General features: G+C 48.8%; 1 protein-coding gene across 1 annotated transcript in view; it reads right to left on the reverse strand.

Moving 5' to 3' along the window:
* The window catches only part of BORA (BORA aurora kinase A activator), a 68,659-nt gene that overhangs the window by 41,649 nt on the left and 10,201 nt on the right, over positions 1–16,809 (reverse strand). The window lies entirely within an intron of this gene.

A 16,809-nucleotide genomic window follows, 5' to 3' on the forward strand; every position in this document is an offset into this window, starting at 1 on the left:
GCAAAAAACAAAAGTGTTGTGCTTATACTTTCCAGTGTATATATTATTGTACTTTCAAATGAGTCCCTGCCCTCAAGGCGTTTACAATCTAAATTCCACGCCTATTCATACATACAGTTGTGCTCATAAGTTTACATACCCTGGACAAATGTATGATTTCTTGGCAATTTTTCCAAGAATATGAAGAACACAAAAACTTTCACTCATGGTTAGTGTTTGGCTGAAGCCATTTATTAAAGAAAAGGGTGTACACCGCTCCAAGGCTGCCTGCAATTAGTGATCCCAGGAAGGGCTGTGGTAATCCTGAAGCTGGGTGCTCGCTAAGGTCCGTAACCTGAGAGATCCATGTAGTAAGAAGAGAAAGGCGGCACCTCCAGCAATAAAGGAAAATGCTATTTTATTGTAATCATAGGTCCAAAACCCGACATACAGGAATACACACTACTCAGCAAACGGTTTCACACAATGATCAAGCACTTTGTGTGAAAACCCATTTGCTGAGTAGTGTGTATTCCTGTATGTCGGGTTTTGGACCTATGATTCTACAATAAAATATAATTTTCCTTTATTGCTGGAGGTGCCGCCTTTCTCTTCTTACTACATGAAGCCATTATCAACTGTGTTTACGCTTTTTAAATCATAAGGACAACAGAAACTACCGAAATGAAGCTGATCAAAAAAGTTAACATACCCTGGTAATTTTGGCCTGATAACATGCATACGAGTTGACACAAAGGGGTTTGAATGGCTATTAAAGGTAACCATCCTCACCTGTGGACGTGTGTGTGTGTGTGTGTGTGTGTGTGTGCGCGCGAGAGAGAGAGAGAGAGAGAGAGAGAGAGAGAATAAAAAGTCAATGAGTTTCTGGACTCCTGACAGACCCTTGCATCTTTCATCCAGTGCTTCACTGACGTCTCTGGATTCTGAGTCATAGGGAAAGCAAAACAACTGTCACAGGATCTGCAGGAAATTGTATTTGAACTGTAAAAACAGGAAAGGGATATAAAAAGATATCAGCAGTGTTCAAACTTTAATCAAGAAGCCCAAAATAAGGGGGGGGGGGGGTTCTGTAAAACAAAACCACGGTCAGGTAGACCAATTAGAAATTTCAGCCACAACTGCCAGGAAAATTGTTCGGGATGCAAAGAAAAGCCCACAAATAACTTCAGGTGAAATACAGGACTCTGAAAACATGTGGTGTGGCTGTTTCAAGATGCACAATAAGGAGGCACTTTAAGAAAGATGGGCAGCATGGTCGAGTCACCGGAAGAAAGCCATTACTATGCAAATGCCACAAAGTATCCCGCTTACAATACACCAAACAGCACAGAGACAAGCCTCAAATCTTCTGGCACAAAGTCATTTGGAGTGACGAGACCAAAATGTAGCGTTTATGGTTGTGGCCAAAAAGCTCAATTTGGAGGGGAGTCAACAAGGCCTATGATGAAAAAGGTACACCATTCCTACTGAAACATGAGAGGGGGGATCGCTGATGTTTTGGGGATGTTCGAGCTACAAAGGCACAGGATATTTGGTCCAAACTGATGGAAAGATGAAGGCAGCATTTTATCAAAAATTACCAGAGTAAAAAACCAGAGTTAGACTTACCGGTAACTCTGTTTCTAGGAGTCGTCCAGGACAGCACAGGAGATATAGGCTCCACCTCCGGAGACAGGAAACACAAAATCAGGTGAATAAAGGGGCGGACACCCACCATCTTCCCCAGTCTTTATCCGAGAACTCCCCGGACATGGCATCTGTAACAAGACAAAAAAACACTCGCCCATGGTTAAAAACAGCATTATAGGGAGGGAATCCCTGCTGTCCTGGACGACTCCTAGAAACAGAGTTACCGGTAAGTCTAACTCTGGTTTTTCTCCAGTCGTCTGTCCAGGACAGCACAGGAGAGATCAACGAGAACTTACCAGATTAGGGTGGGACTACCGCCTGGAGGACCTTCCTTCCAAACGCTTGATCTTGCGCAGAGAGAAGGTCCAGTCTGTAGTGCTTGATGAATGTCGAGAAGCTAGACCAGGTGGCTGCTTTGCAAATTTGTTCTGGTGTCGCCCCAGCCCGCTCCGCCCAAGAAGCAGATAATGCCCTCGTGGAGTGGGCCAACAGAGAAAAAGGGCACTCTTTATCTAAACTTCTATAAGCTTCTACTATCGCCTGTTTAATCCACCTGGCTATAGTATTTGTTGAAGCCTGCTGCCCCTTATTTTTCCCTGAATGCACTACAACTAAAGCATTGGATTTTCTAAAGCTCTTAGACAACTCTAGATAGCTTAACACACAAGCCCTGACATCTAAAAGATGAAACTCTGCTTCCTTTGGATTGGAAGGGGAGGAACAGAAGGATGGTAACACCATTTCTTGGGCCCTGTGGAACCTGGAAGCCACTTTAGGTAGGAATCCTGGATCTGTACGTACGACCAACCTGTCTTCAAAAATTTGAAGAAAAGGTTCCCTAACTGAAAGCGCCTGAAGCTCACTAATGCGCCTGGCTGTAGAAATTGCTACCAGAAAGGCTGTCTTAAGGGTAATATACTTTAACGACAGGTCTACATCCTGCGAAAGTTTTATCCAACCCTGTAGTACTATTGACAAGTCCCATTTTAGGAAGAACCTTAAATGGAACTGGTCTAATTCTGGATAGTCCCTTGAAGAACCTCACCACTAAAAGGTTCTAAAGCCAGGGATCTTTCCAGAAACACTGATAATGCCGCTACTTGCACTTTTAACCACTTAAGCCCCGGAGGATTTGGCTGCTAAACGACCAGAGGGTATTTTGCGATTCGGCACTGCGTGACTTTAACGGACAATTGCGCGGTCGTGCGACGCTGTACCAAAACGAATTTGCCGTCCTTTTTTTCCCACAAACAGAGCTTTCTTTTGGCGGTATTTGATCACCTGTGCGATTTTTTGATCACGCGCTATAAACAAAAAAAGAGCGTAAATTTTGTAAAAATAGCAATATTTTTCCCTTTTTTTTATATGAAATTCCCCCCAAAAAAAATGTAAAAATCAAAAATTTTTTAATATTTTCGGCCAATTTGTTTTATGCTACCTATGTTTGGTAAAAAAAAAAAAAAAAAAAAAAAAAAAAAAAAAATCGCAAAAAAGCGTATTTTGATTGGTTTGCGCAAAAGTTATTGCGTTTACTAACAAAGGGAAAGATTTTTGTCATTTTTGTTGTTTTTTTTTTTAACGCGTAATGGCGGCGATCTGCGATTTTTTTTGCGGTACTGCGACATTGCGGCGGACAGATCGGACCCTTGACTGACATTTTTGACACTTTTGGGGTTACCAGTGACATTTCTACAGTAATCAGTGCTATATATATGCACTGTTACTGTAAAAATACACTGGTAGTGAAGGGGTTAACTTTATTTGAGAGGGAGGGGCTGTGTGTGTCCCTAGGGGCGTGATTCTAACTGTGATTGGCTGTGGCTTCAACTGTATGCAGAGTGATCAACGGATCTACATAGTAGATCCATGTGATCATCTCTCATACAGAGAGGAGAATGACAGGCAGCTTGTTTACACAAGCTGCCTGACTTTCTCCCTCTCCCCCGCCGATCGCAGAGTGGCCGGCGGCGATCGGGTCCGCCGGTCACACGCGCGGGGGGGTCCGTGACCGAGCGGGAGCGCGCCTCCGGCGGCGCGCGCTCGCTCGCTCCCTAGACCCTCACAAGCTAGTGACGTAGCCCTACGTCACTTTGCCTGTGAGGGGCTGACCGCCCACGTAGATAGTCGTGCGGCGGTCGGCAAGTGGTTAAAGTGCTAACGGCCAGTCCCTTGTCTGCACCTTCCTGCAGAAATTCAAGAATGGCTGGAATACCGACCTCCCCATTATCGGTTTTTAACCAAGAACAAAAAATTTTCCAATACTTAAAATAAATTGCCTGGGTGACCTTTCTACTAGAAAGAATTGTGCGGATCACCTTATCTGAAAGTCCTTTTGACTTCAAAAGACTTTCTTCAGATACCAGGCTGCCAACTTCATTCTCTGAATCTTTGGCAGTTGTATCGGCCCCTGAGATAGCAGGTCTTCCCTCTCTGGTAACATGAGGGGAGGACCCACTGCTAGACACCTCAGGGATGAAAACCAAGGCCTGTTTGGCCAAAACGGGGCTATCAGGATTAAGGTGGTATCCTCCTGGATGAACTTCCTTAAAACAAGAGGAATCAACTTGAACGGGGGAAAGGCATAACTCAGCTGAGACGTCCATTCCTGAGCTAAGGCATCCAGCCCTATGGCTCCTCCGCCTTTCTCTAGGGAAAAGTACCTTGGTACTTGGTTGTTCGTCCTGCTGGCGAACAGATCTATGTCTGGAACGCCCCATCTCTGGGTCACCAACTGGAAGACTTCCCTGTTTAGGGACCACTCTGCTTCCGATACCTGATGGCGACTTAGAAAGTCTGCCATCTCGTTGTCCACACCCCTTAGGTGGACTGCGGAAATAGAGCTCAGGTTTACTTCTGCCCAGGAAAAAAGGTTCTTTGTCAGCTGCATCAGGGATGGGCACCGAGTCCCTCCTTGTTTGTTGACATAAGCGACCGCCACCACGTTGTCCGATAGGACTTGTACATGGTGTCCGTTCAGGTCCTTGGAGAACACTCTTAGGGCTTCCCAGATTGCCCGTAGTTCTCTCCAATTGGCCGATTCCGGAGATTCCCTTCTGGACCATGCTCCCTGAGCCATCCTTGTTCCCCAATGGGCTCCCCAGCCCCAGGTACTGGCGTCCGTAGTTAACTGGACAGATACTGGGAAGGACCACTGAAGGCCCCCCAGAGGTTCTCTTCTTTTCTCCACCACCAGAGCGATTGCTTGGCTTTTGGAGATAAACGGATGGTCTTGTCCAGGGATTGTTGTCTCCCGTCCCAAACTCTCAGGATGTTGGCTTGGAGACACCGAAAGTGGGCCCTTGCCCAAGGAACAGCTGGGATTGTTGCTGCGAGGAACCCTAGGCCTGACATAGCTGTCCTGATGGACAGTGCCATGTTGGATTGCAGGGCGGCTGCTGTCGCCTTTACCTTTTCCCCCTTTTCTAGAGTGAGAAAAACTTTCTGCTCTATTGAATTTATCCTGTACCCCAGATAGCACAACTCTTGTGTTGGGATCAGATTGGATTTGTCCTTGTTGATTAACCAACCCAGGTCCTCCAAGAACCGGGTGGCCACCCGCAAGTCTTCCTGTAACTGGGGAAAAGAATGGGCAAAAAATAAAAGGTCGTCCAGATACGGAATGACCGAGATTCCCCTTAGTCTTAAGGGAGCCAGTGCTTCTGCCAGGACTTTGGTGAAAATCCTGGGAGAAGAACTCAGTCCGAATGGCAGGGCTCTGAACTGCAGATGGCGAACAGCACTCCCCCATCTTATCGCTATTCTTAAAAGTTTTTGAGACTTCTCGTGAATCGGGATATGAAGATAGGCATCCCTTAGATCCAGGGAAGCCATAAAGCAATTTGGGGGGAGCATTGCTTTCACCGTAAAGATGGTTTCCATCCGGAATTTTTTGTAGGTCACCCATCTGTTCAGAGGTTTTAGGTTCAGGATTAGTCGAAAACTCCCCGATGGCTTTTTCACCACAAAGACGTGCGAGTAGAAACCCATGTTTGTTTCTTCCTGGGGCACTGGAACAAGAACTTTCTGGTCCACCAGGTCGCCAATTTGCGACAACAGTGCCGACGCCTTTAGGGGATCTTTGGGAGGGGAGGTCAGAACTGTTCTCGCGGGTGGGATACTCTGGAACTGAATCTGATAACCTTCCTTGATAATCCTCAATATGAACCTGTTTTGGGTCACGCTTTCCCACTGTGGGAGGAATTGACCCAACCTTCCCCCCACCGGGACCCGGTCATTGGGGTTTAGAGGTTTTTTTTAGGAGAGGAAAAGAGAATACCTTTTTGTTGTCCTCTCCCCCACTGCTTTTTCGTGGCTGGCATTTTGGAAGTTTGCCCTTGTGGCCTTTGGGGACGAAAAAAACGTCGCTCTGGAGCTTTCTTGGGCTTTGACGGAAAAGCTTTCTTCCTGTCAGCTGTTCAGTCCAGGACTTTCTCTAGGTCTGGGCCGAATAAGAGGTCCCCTTCAAAGGGGATACCACAAAGCTTTGTCTTGGACGCTAAGTCCCCTGACCATGACTTCAACCACAAGGCCCTACGTGAAGAGTTCACCAGGGCTGCAGTTCTGGCGGACAACTTGACCGATTCTGCCGAAGCATCTGCCATATACCCGGACGCTTTTGACAGCATAGGAACGGAATCCAGAATTTCTTTACGGGAAGTCCCTCCTTCCAGATGGGCTTTAAGTTGGTCCAGCCAAACCTCCAGATTTCTGGCCACCACTGTTGTGGCCATAGCTGGTTTTAGGTTAGCCATAACTGCCTCCCATGACCTTTTAAGGAGAATCTCTATTCTCTTATCCATAGGCTCTTTAAGGACACCCATATCCTCAAAGGCCAGGTCCGTAGATTTGGCGCATTGTGAGAAGGCCGCATCCAGCTTGGGAACCTTGTTCCAAATAGAAGAGGGGTCCTCGTTAAAGGGAAACCTCCTCTTTAAGCTCTTTGGGAAAAACAGCTTCTTTTCAGGCTCCACCCACTCCTTTTTAATGGAGTCTGACAAAGTGTCATGTACCGGAAATACCCTAGACTGAGCTTCTTTCAGGGTTTGGTACATTTTGTCATGTAGGGACAGAGAGACCTGCTCTTCCTTAATTTCTAAGGTCTCATAAATCACTCCTAGTAAAGCATCAACTTCCTCAGTGATAACTTATACCTAGGCGATTTAGTCCCCAACTCAAGGACCTCCCTGGAAGAAGCTGCCTGACTAAGCTCTTCAAGGGAATCTGAGTCCTCTACCTAAGTTTCTAAACCCTCCTCTGGGGCTGAAACTAGGGGGGCTTCTGCTGGCTGTTTGGGGATCTCTATGTTAGTCAGCATAGAGTTAATCGCTTTCATCTCCTTTTGGACTCCTGCGATTAACTCCTTGCATGCCCCTGTTGACTCCTTATAGACCAATTTGTCTATACAGGGTTTACAAAGGGGTTTACTCCAGCCCTCCTTAAACTTAGCAGCACAGGCCGGGCATCTTTTCTTCCCTGAATGTTTCTCTGTGTCTTTGGGCTGAGCCTGAAGACGAGAAGAGGGGAAAAAACAAGGAAATAGTGAGACCCTTAACAGAAAAAAACAAGGAGGGGGATAAACTATAATAGCCACCCCCTCCCCCCTGCCAGAGAAGCTAAGCCAGAGTTCCTAGGCTCATTAGCCCGGACTCAGCTTTGAGGGGGGGGGGGGGGGGGGAGAGTAAAGCAAACAGGGGAATCACAGCATTCTGAGGGTCCCTGTACTCACCCCCCCCTCTCCCAGCTTAGTAGGTAGCCTACCCCTGTGACACCTACCTGAGCTGGGATGGCGCCACCACCGCTGGGTCCTGCAGTCTCCATGAGAGAGGCCTCTTCCTCCTGTAACATCCCGCCGCTGCGTTCTTGCACAGGGAAGCCTCGCCGACCTGTAGCGGTTTCAGCAGTTTAAATAAACCGCCATGGTTCCGGCGTCATCACCGCTGTGAGAGCCGGAACCGGAAGTGATGCGCCGGAAGCCCCGCCCTCCTCCGATGCGCTCCAAAGGCCGGAACTCGAGGCCTGCGCAAGCGCCCACTGCCCGTCGGAAGCCCTCGGAACATCGCTGCGGGCAGTGGACATAGCCCTCCCCGGGCTCCAGGAGGAGATGCGCCGGATACAGCCTCACCGGCCACCGGGGGCCCCCATCGCTGACCTCCTTTCCTAGGACAGGTACAGCAGAGCTCCACACCTGCCTCCTCCTCCGGGGAGGAAACACAAAAGACTGGGGAAGATGGTGGGTGTCCGCCCCTTTATTCACCTGATCCTTTGTGTTTCCTGTCTCCGGAGGTGGAGCCTATATCTCCTGTGCTGTCCTGGACAGACGACAGGAGAAATTTCTATTCATCAGCCCGGAAGCTGTGCATGGGATGTACTTGGACATTCCCAACATGACAATGATCCTAAAAACACAAGGCCAAGTCGACCGGTCATTGGCTACAGCAGAATAAAGTGAAGGTTCTGGAGTGGCCATCTCAGTCTCCTGACCTCAATATCATTGAGCCACTCTGGGGAGATCTCAAATCGCGCAGTTCATGCAAGACAGCCCAAGAATTTACAGGAACTGGAGGCTTTTTGCCAGGGAGAATGGGCATCTTTACCATCTGAGAAGATAAAAAGCCTCATCCACAAATACAACAAAAGACTTCAAGCGGTCATTGATGTTAAAGGGAGCAATACTTTTGATCCGGGTCATTTGGGTAGTTTCTGCTGTCATTAGAATTTAAAAAGAGTTAACACAGTTGAATGATAATTGCTTTAGCCAAACACTAACCATGAGTGAAAGAAAAGTTTGTGTTATCATTCATATTCTCTGAAAAATGGTCAAGAAAGCCAATTCTGCCAGGGTATGTAAACTTATGAGCACAACTGAACACACACACACACACACACACACACACACACTAGAGCCAGCAAAAACAAAAGTGATGCGTTTATAATTTTGATCAGCGTTTGTATCCTGCTACATATTTTTGTGTGGTTTGCGCATAAAAGTTATATTCCATTGTTGTGGATGCTATATTTGTTTATATCGTTATATTATAGCTTGTTAAATGAGTCATGTAGGCGAGGCGCTTGGCAAGAGGTTAGAGTGTTTAAAATTAGTATCAGTATGTTTTAGGTAGGATACCAAGACTTGCCATAAAATCCATTTCTCTGATGTTCATTGACCAACACAGCTCCTGATATTCTTATTCTTAACCATTGAGTTATACTGCCCCCTACAGGAACAGATCTGGCTATGCCTATGGGCAATTCCAGGGGATATACTCCTCTCTCTGCTATAGGTACTCAGTTTTGTTACAAGCAGTGTCAGATAAAATACAACTCCACAGAGGGGTGGGTGCGGTGTCCGTCAATGAGCATCAGAGAAATTGATTTTACGTTAGGTCAAAAATCCCATTTTCTTTTCTCTTCATTCTCATTCATTGATGGACACAGCTCCTGTCATACTTGACCATTGTCCCAAAGCAGTGTCAAAAATGAGGGGTGGGAAAACATCAAAAAATTCTCAAGGCTAAAAATAGTAGCTAGCCAGGCGACGGGCTCAACCAAAAAACAACTGTAGCCCACTAGGAGAAAAAAAAAAAAAAAAAAAAAAAACCACACACCACCACACACCCTCAAAGAGGATCAGGTCCTCTTAAAACAGCAGCCTGCAAAACTTTGCGGCCAAAGGAAGCATCTGCAGATGCCAACACATCCACTGTATAAAACCTTGTAAAAGCCTGCACCGACAACCAGGTGGCCGCCTCACTAACCTGCGTCACTGACGCTGGATGGCGGCGAAAAGCCCAGGAGGCACTAAGCGCTCTAAAAGAGTGTGTCTTGACAGGGAAAAGAGGAACCTGATGGAATAGGCCAGAACCACCATCTGTCTGATCCATCTAGAAATAACAGCAGAGGAAGCGGACAACCCTTTGCGAGGTCCATCCGTGAGCACAAAGTGTGACTTTGATCGGTAGTCTGGACTTTTTCACTAGAAAAACAAACTCTTGAAGTCCTACTAGGTCTCTGAAGGGAGGGAGCTTCTCCACAATAGGATAAGTACAAAAACACAAAAAATGAATGGACCTCAAGACACGAAAAACTGTAGTGGAATGGAACTATGAGGCCCGTTCCTGTAGGCAAGTAATTACATGACAAATGTTCCTTTCCTTGTAGTTATTGGTGTAATTTCCATAGAAGATCTGTGGTAAAGAGGAGACACTATATGATGCAGTGATGGAATTCATAAAGGCAGGAATAGTCTCCCTTTGCAGGGACCTCGTATGGAACTGGCAAACGGAACCACCTCGAAAAGGTAGACACCATCAGGCCCAGCACCCGCATCCAAGTCCGGAGGGATGACCATCTGCTGGACAGCAGGAGACAAAAATTGCAGCCTGCAATTTCTGAAGCTTGTTCAGAGGAGGAAGCACTGGCTAAGGCCGAGTCCAGAGTCAGATCCAGCTTCGTGGACGGAACCAGAGCAGAATTCTCAAAATTCAGAATCCGAACTCCCACAGAGTTCGTAAGGTGATATCCAGGTTTTTCACCAGAACAGTAGGAGACTCCGCTCGCAGAAGAAGGTCGTCCAAGCAACCCAGTACCACAATCCCCCACTGGTGTAACAATGCTAGCACCGAGAGACCAAAAGGGTAACAGATAATGCTCATCTCCCACGGCAAAGCGGATGAAGCGCTGGTGACCAGCACATATTGGAATGTGAATACAAGCATCCTCAATGTTGATAGAGGCAAGAAAAACCCCCTGATGCAGGGATGCCACCACCGTGCTAATGAACTTCTGCACCTGCACAAAGCAGTTCCTGTCTTAAGGTCCAGGATTGGATGCATCCTGCCTTCCTTCCTGGGAAAGGTTTGAGTAAAAACCCTAAAAGCCTTCCGGAGTCGGAACAATCATCCCTTGAAGAAACAGGTCTTATACCACCCCCAAACAGACCCTGTAAGTGGTCCGGGGACAGACAAGTTGTAAGGAATGAAACCTTGCTGGGGGAAAAGAGCGAAGGCTCAGAAAGGCTTCGAGCCCTTGTCAGTCAACCATGAGGGACAAAAAAGAAAAAAGAAAAAAAAAAAAAAAAAACACACACTTATGGAGAAGAGGAGAGCCCACGTCTACAACAAGGGTGCTAGCCCTTAGTAGCCTGCGGAAAAGGTACTCTTCCTCCGTTGCGAGACCTTTAAATGATGTCATCCAGGGTAGCTCCAAACAAGCAATCTCCTTATAAGAGACAATCAGTCTGGTCCGCAGACCAGTATTTGAGCCAAAAGACACGCCGAAGGACCACTGCCAAAAACAACCGAGCCACTAGGGGAGCTGCATCCAAAAGGAGGTATCACAGATAACTGCAGCCCCTGGACCAGCTGGTCCGCCAGCTCAGCAAAGGCGGGGGGGGGGGGGGGAGCTGTTCTCCCTCCAGGTCACAGCGTAAAAGCTTAGCCCACTCAGTCAGAGTTTGCGACACCAGGGCAATGGTGAATACCGCCCTCAGTGCCGAACCAGCCAGGGTGTACATATTGTGGGCCACAGCCTCTGCCTTCTGTCAGCTGGATCCTTAAAGGCCTTGGACTCTTCAACCGGAATCATGGAACAGTTACTTCTTAAGAAGGAACTCCTCATAGGGGTATCGCCTAGGGAACCCAAGGGGACGCTTTGGTCGTCCCCACTCTTTAGCGACAATTCTGCCAAAATAGGCGGGGAAAGGAAACACCTTTGCCGATCTTGATGGCTTGAGAGTGCCAAAGGGAACCTGCGCCTCTGTCACAGCTGCGTCCTCCATCTTTACGGTCTCACGCACGGATACAATCAGTGCTTCCACCAGTGCCTTTTCATGCGCAGTTGCAGATGAGGAGGAATCATCCTTACCATCAGAAAATTCTGGGCACGGTCGCAAACCCAGCAGGGAGACTTACGTCCGCGGCAGCTGAATCAGATTCAAGATCTGATGAGACAGGGGGTGCTTTTTGCTAGCCCGTCGCCCGAAAACTACCTCCACCTAGGACACAAAGGACTCCAGAACGGCCGGCAGTGCATCGATGGATGGGACCCGGATCAGGTGGGGAAATGTGCTCCAAAGACTCCACAACTCACCAGGGGAACCCCAAAAAATGGCCGCTGGACTACACAAACATGGCCGCCGTGCATTAAGCACAGGCTACAACAAAATGGCAGCCCTGTGCGGCACCACGAGACTCCCAGGGACCCAGGAGGGATACCTAGGCCTCAAGGACAGGCCCAAGCAGGAAGGGGAGCCGTGGCTGGAGCCCCCCACCAGGTACAACCCCCGCACAGTTGATTGTCCGGTCGCCGGTGGCGCACCCCCCCCCCCCCAGCCCCATTTCCAGCATAGCGCCATGCCCCCACCCCAAGAGGTGGACCATATCCCCACACAGCCTCAGCCTAAGTGGAGGGGGTGCCTGAAGGGAAGGAGGGGAACCTAGGGGTCCCACCGTACCAAGGAGGGGCCCACACCCACTCACCATACCAGGAACCAGGTGGGCACCACTCCAGGCAGAACCCCTCGCCATCTAAAATGGGGGGGGGCTGCCGGCCAGGAGGAACGCTGAGACCTGCTCGTATGGGACCTCGCGAGGTGTTTAACTCGCGGAGCTATGTTGCATCCGAACTAGCATGGAGCGGAGGTCTGCGCGTGCTCGCTGGCCAGACTGAGGTGACCACTGGATCTAGATTATCCAGCCCGTCGCCCAGTCCAGCAGTTGATTGTAGATCTCAAAGGAGAAAAAAAAAAAACACACACACACACGAGAAAAATTTCTATCTAAAATGAAAAAAAAAAAAAAAAAAAAATTGCCAGGACCAGAGATCCCAGCAAGGCACTAGGTCCTTATTCGTGACTAGGCAGAAAAAAAAAAAAAAAAAAAAAAAAAACACAAAAACAAACAAACTGGATTTTTGACTTACCGTAAGATCTTTTTCGCTTAAGTTTATTGATGGACGCAGTTCTCTGATGCACATCAGTATGGTTATACTGCCCCCTACAGCAGTAGGACACTAGGCAGGAAAAAGTTCTGGCTACACCCAAGGGTAGTCCCGGAGGGTACACCCTCTCTTCCTGCATAGGATGTCAGTTTAGTATCAAAGCAGTGTCAGAAAGTAACACCAACCAAACTCAAAAATAGTGGGGCGGGTACTGCGTCCGTCAATGAACTTAAAAGAAAAGGATTTTATGGCAAGTCAAAAATCCAGTTTTCTCTATCGTTCATTGACGGGCACAGTTCTCTCTGATTCATATCAGTAGGGATGTCCCAAAGCAGTGCCATAAAGTGAGGGGTGGGAACAGGAGAAAAGAACAAGTCCCCAAGGCCAAACAGCCAACCAGGCAACATAGGACTCAGAGTGAGGCTCACCTGAGAACAGTAAACACTCTCAAGGAAGGCCAAAAGCCCTCCAAACCGCAGCCAGCAAAAAAAACTTTGCGGCCGAAAAGGAGGCATCTGTAGATGCCAGCACACCCACCTCATAAAACATAGCAAAGGTGTGAACAAACGACCAGGTAGTAGTCTTGCAACCTGAAGCACAGATGCCTGTATGGCAAAAAGCCCAGGAAGCACTAGGCACCCAACTAGAAAGCGCAGAAACAGGGAAAGGTAGGACTTGACCCATAAATTAAGAAGCCTGCACCACCAACTGTCCGATTCACCTGGAAATGTCGCAGCAGACAAAGGCAGCCCTGTCTTTGGGCCATCCGTGAGCACAGAGAGCGAACCCGACTACGGGAAGACTCAGTCGCCAAGTACCCCTCGAGTGCCCGAACTCCATCCAGAGTATTCAGCGCACATTTCGTAGGATGAGGGGGCTCAGGACACAAGATGGCAACACAATGGCCCCGTGCAAGTGAACACCAGAAACCACCTTCAGAGGGAAGAAGGACGGATCCGGACGAAGTACCACCTGGCCCCATGAACCAACTGATAGGGAGAATGACAGGACAATATCACCAGTGCCGACAACCCCCGTGTGCAGAGCGACAGCAACCTATGCCACCTTCTGCAATAAGGTAAGCAGGGGATACCCTCAATCACAAAGGAGGGTCTGGAAGAAACGACTGCACCAATCAAGGTCCCCGGTTGGCAGAGGTCACACCGGAAGAATCAAGTGTCGCACCCCCTGGAAAAAGTTACGCACTAGAGAACGGGCAGCCAACGGCCTGTGGAATAAAAATGATCAAAGCCGAAACCTGACCCTTGACAGTACTCAAGTCCAACTTTTGATCAACCACCCCGTTGAAGGAAGCCAAGATCTGGCCACTGAGCAAGAGAGAGGAGACCAAGAAGACTCACACCATGCAATACGCAACTTTCTCATATGATGAAAAAATCATCATAGAAGACCTTGCCCACACTTACACAGTGTGGGAATCACCGAAGCAGACAACCCCCTGTCCTTTGACACCTGGCTTACAACAGCCAAGCCGGCAAGCTGTCGACCGTAAAGCCAGATGGGAGATTGGCCCCGGAGAGAAAGCCTCCAAGGAGTATCAGCGGCAAGGTTTAGAACCCACCTGAACTCCACCAGAGTTCTCACGGTGACAGCCAATTTAGTTGTCAGCACCGTAGGGGGGACTCCAAATGGGGAAGCAGAGTGGCCAGGAAACCAGGGCCAGCGCCAGGACGGGAGTCAACACGGTCGTGAAGACCCTAGCAGCATAAGCGAGACCAAAAGGTTAACGCCACAAACCAAGAGATCCTTCCCCAGGGCAAAAAAACAAAATGGAGATCCGTAGCTGTCCAGAACATAACGGGACATGAAGGTAGGCATCTTAAAGTCTATGGAGGCCAGGAAGCACCCTGATGTAGAGAAGCCACCACCGTGCGAACCAATACCAACTTGAATTTGTCCAGCTTGTTGAACCAAAGCCTGAACTGCCCCACAGAGCGCCTGTAAGCGACCTGGAGACAGCCGTACATTGGAAGGGAAAAACCTTGCCGGACATAAACGGATCGAAACTCGATCATGCAACTGGAACACATTACCTGCTGAATCCATTCAGCCTGGGATCCGGGCCAGCCACAGGTCCTCGACCCCCTAGATAGGAGAGGAAGCACCTTCAGGCCGAGTAGGCCTTGTCCGCAGGTCTGGAAAAAAACCGAACCCATGTACACCAGACCAGGGTCGTTTGGAACCCACGCAGAAGTCTGGAAGGACTTGGCCACATCGACTGTCTCCGAGGGACGAAGAAACTGTTTGTGAGCCGAAAGGGAGGAACCCCGACTGCGATGAAGGCCCTCACCCTTGACAGCCTTTGTCATCCAGGACAGCGCCATTAAGACCTTCTTAGAAGTTTGATCCACAGACCAACACTCTGGTCAAGTAGACTCCGGTCAACCACCGCCAAAAAACAAGGTGACTATACAAGGGAGCCTCGACCAGCGCAACATCACAAACAAAATGCAGCCCCTGCGCCAGCTGGTCCAACAGCTCCCCCAGGGCAAGAGGGACATGCCCCACACCAAGTCACGGTGTTGAGACTCCACCCATCAGGCAGAGTCTGCGTGGCAAAGGCAAACAAACACTGTTCCCAGTGCAGCTACGCCAGGGAGCACACCATCCTATTCCCCAAGTCCTTAAAGGACGGGGATTCCTCCACCGGAACAACAGTAATCCCATTCAGCTAGAGACCGTACATCCACCAAAGGCGGAAACAGTCCTCTGTACCAGAAACTCCCCAAAAGGGCAACAGCTAACGGCAGCTTAGACACCCAAGGGGGAACGTCTAAAACAGTCCCCTCCTACATGAGCAGCCAGCAAAATGAGCAGCTCTGGATGGAATGTGAGTGCCATATGCCACCTGCGCCCCCCAAATTGCAGGGTGCCACACACCGAAAACAACCAGTGCGTCCACCAGCGCCTGTCGCGGCAGGGGAGGTGGAAATGTCATCCTCATCATCCGAGGAGATAGGACGCGAGGTAAGAGATCCGGCAGGGAGGCCCACGTTAGGCCCACTTCTGCGGCGGCTGAGCCAGACTCAGACTCCAAGACATCAGATGAGGCAGGGGGTAGGTGGAGAAATGTTTTAGCGCACCTACCACCACCCCCCGGGGCCCAAATGCATCCCAAACTGCCAAAAAGGCATCGAACAGACAGTGGACATCCGGAAGGCCCTGCGGCCTCCCTGAGGGGGTCAGGTGGGAAAAAAATGGCCTGCAGGGTCCATACTGAACCTATAGGAACCCGCCAGCAAATTAAAAAAATAAATAAAATAATGACTTTTTTTTTTTTTTAAAGGCCCCACAGCACCCCCCGGAGGTCAGGCACGCTCTAACGGACCCCCACAAGGAGAGACCACCCTCAAGACTCATTGTCCTTCAGGCACTCCCACCGGCCTTCACAGCAAAAAATCTACAGCAAAATGGCCAGAAACGGGTGTACCAAGATGGCCGCCTCCATAGACGCAGAGGCTACAACAAAATGGTGGCCCACCCAAAAATCGTGGTAATCGGGACCCACAAGGGGACCCCCCAAACGCCCATCTACTTCAGAAGAACCCCAGCAAGCCCCCCCCCCCCTCCCACGATCATTGAGCACTGCTGACAGCGCACTCCCCCGGCTCCCCATGCGGCCTGCACACTAGGCCCCAGGCTCAGGTAGGCCCAAACAGTCTCCCACGTGGGAGGGGGGGGGTCACAATAGGACATAGGACAGAGGGAAACTCAGGAGTGCGAGGAGTATTTGATTATATAACACACACACTATTTATGGCATAAGATTACACTGTATATTTATGTATTTGGATCTATTATGTAGAGTCATCTATTGCATCTTAATAGCACAGTATAGCACTTTATTTTAATAGCACAGCTAGCACTTTATTTGAAATTTAATTTAATTATAGCACAATATTTTGCACATATTTATTGAGCAGCGCTGATACATACCAAACTCATTTATAAAAAGGCCTTCCTTTTTATCAGCAATAGCCAATACCACCATATTTAGATTCATCACCTAAGCGCAGGCACTTCCCGTTAAATTTGAGAAAAAGGAGTAACTACAGCAGAGAGAGGGAGTATATCCCCTGGGACTGCCCATAGGTGTAGCCAGACTTTCTGCCTAGTGTCCTACTCCTGTAGGGGGCAGTATAACCCAATAGATAAGAATATCAGGAGATGTGCCCGTCAATGAACGAGAGAAAAAAAAAAAAAAATAATAATTTAGGAGATATC

The sequence above is a fragment of the Pelophylax lessonae genome, assembly GCF_965119305.1.
Source record: "Pelophylax lessonae genome assembly, chromosome: 2".
Taxonomy (NCBI): Eukaryota; Metazoa; Chordata; class Amphibia; order Anura; family Ranidae; genus Pelophylax; species Pelophylax lessonae.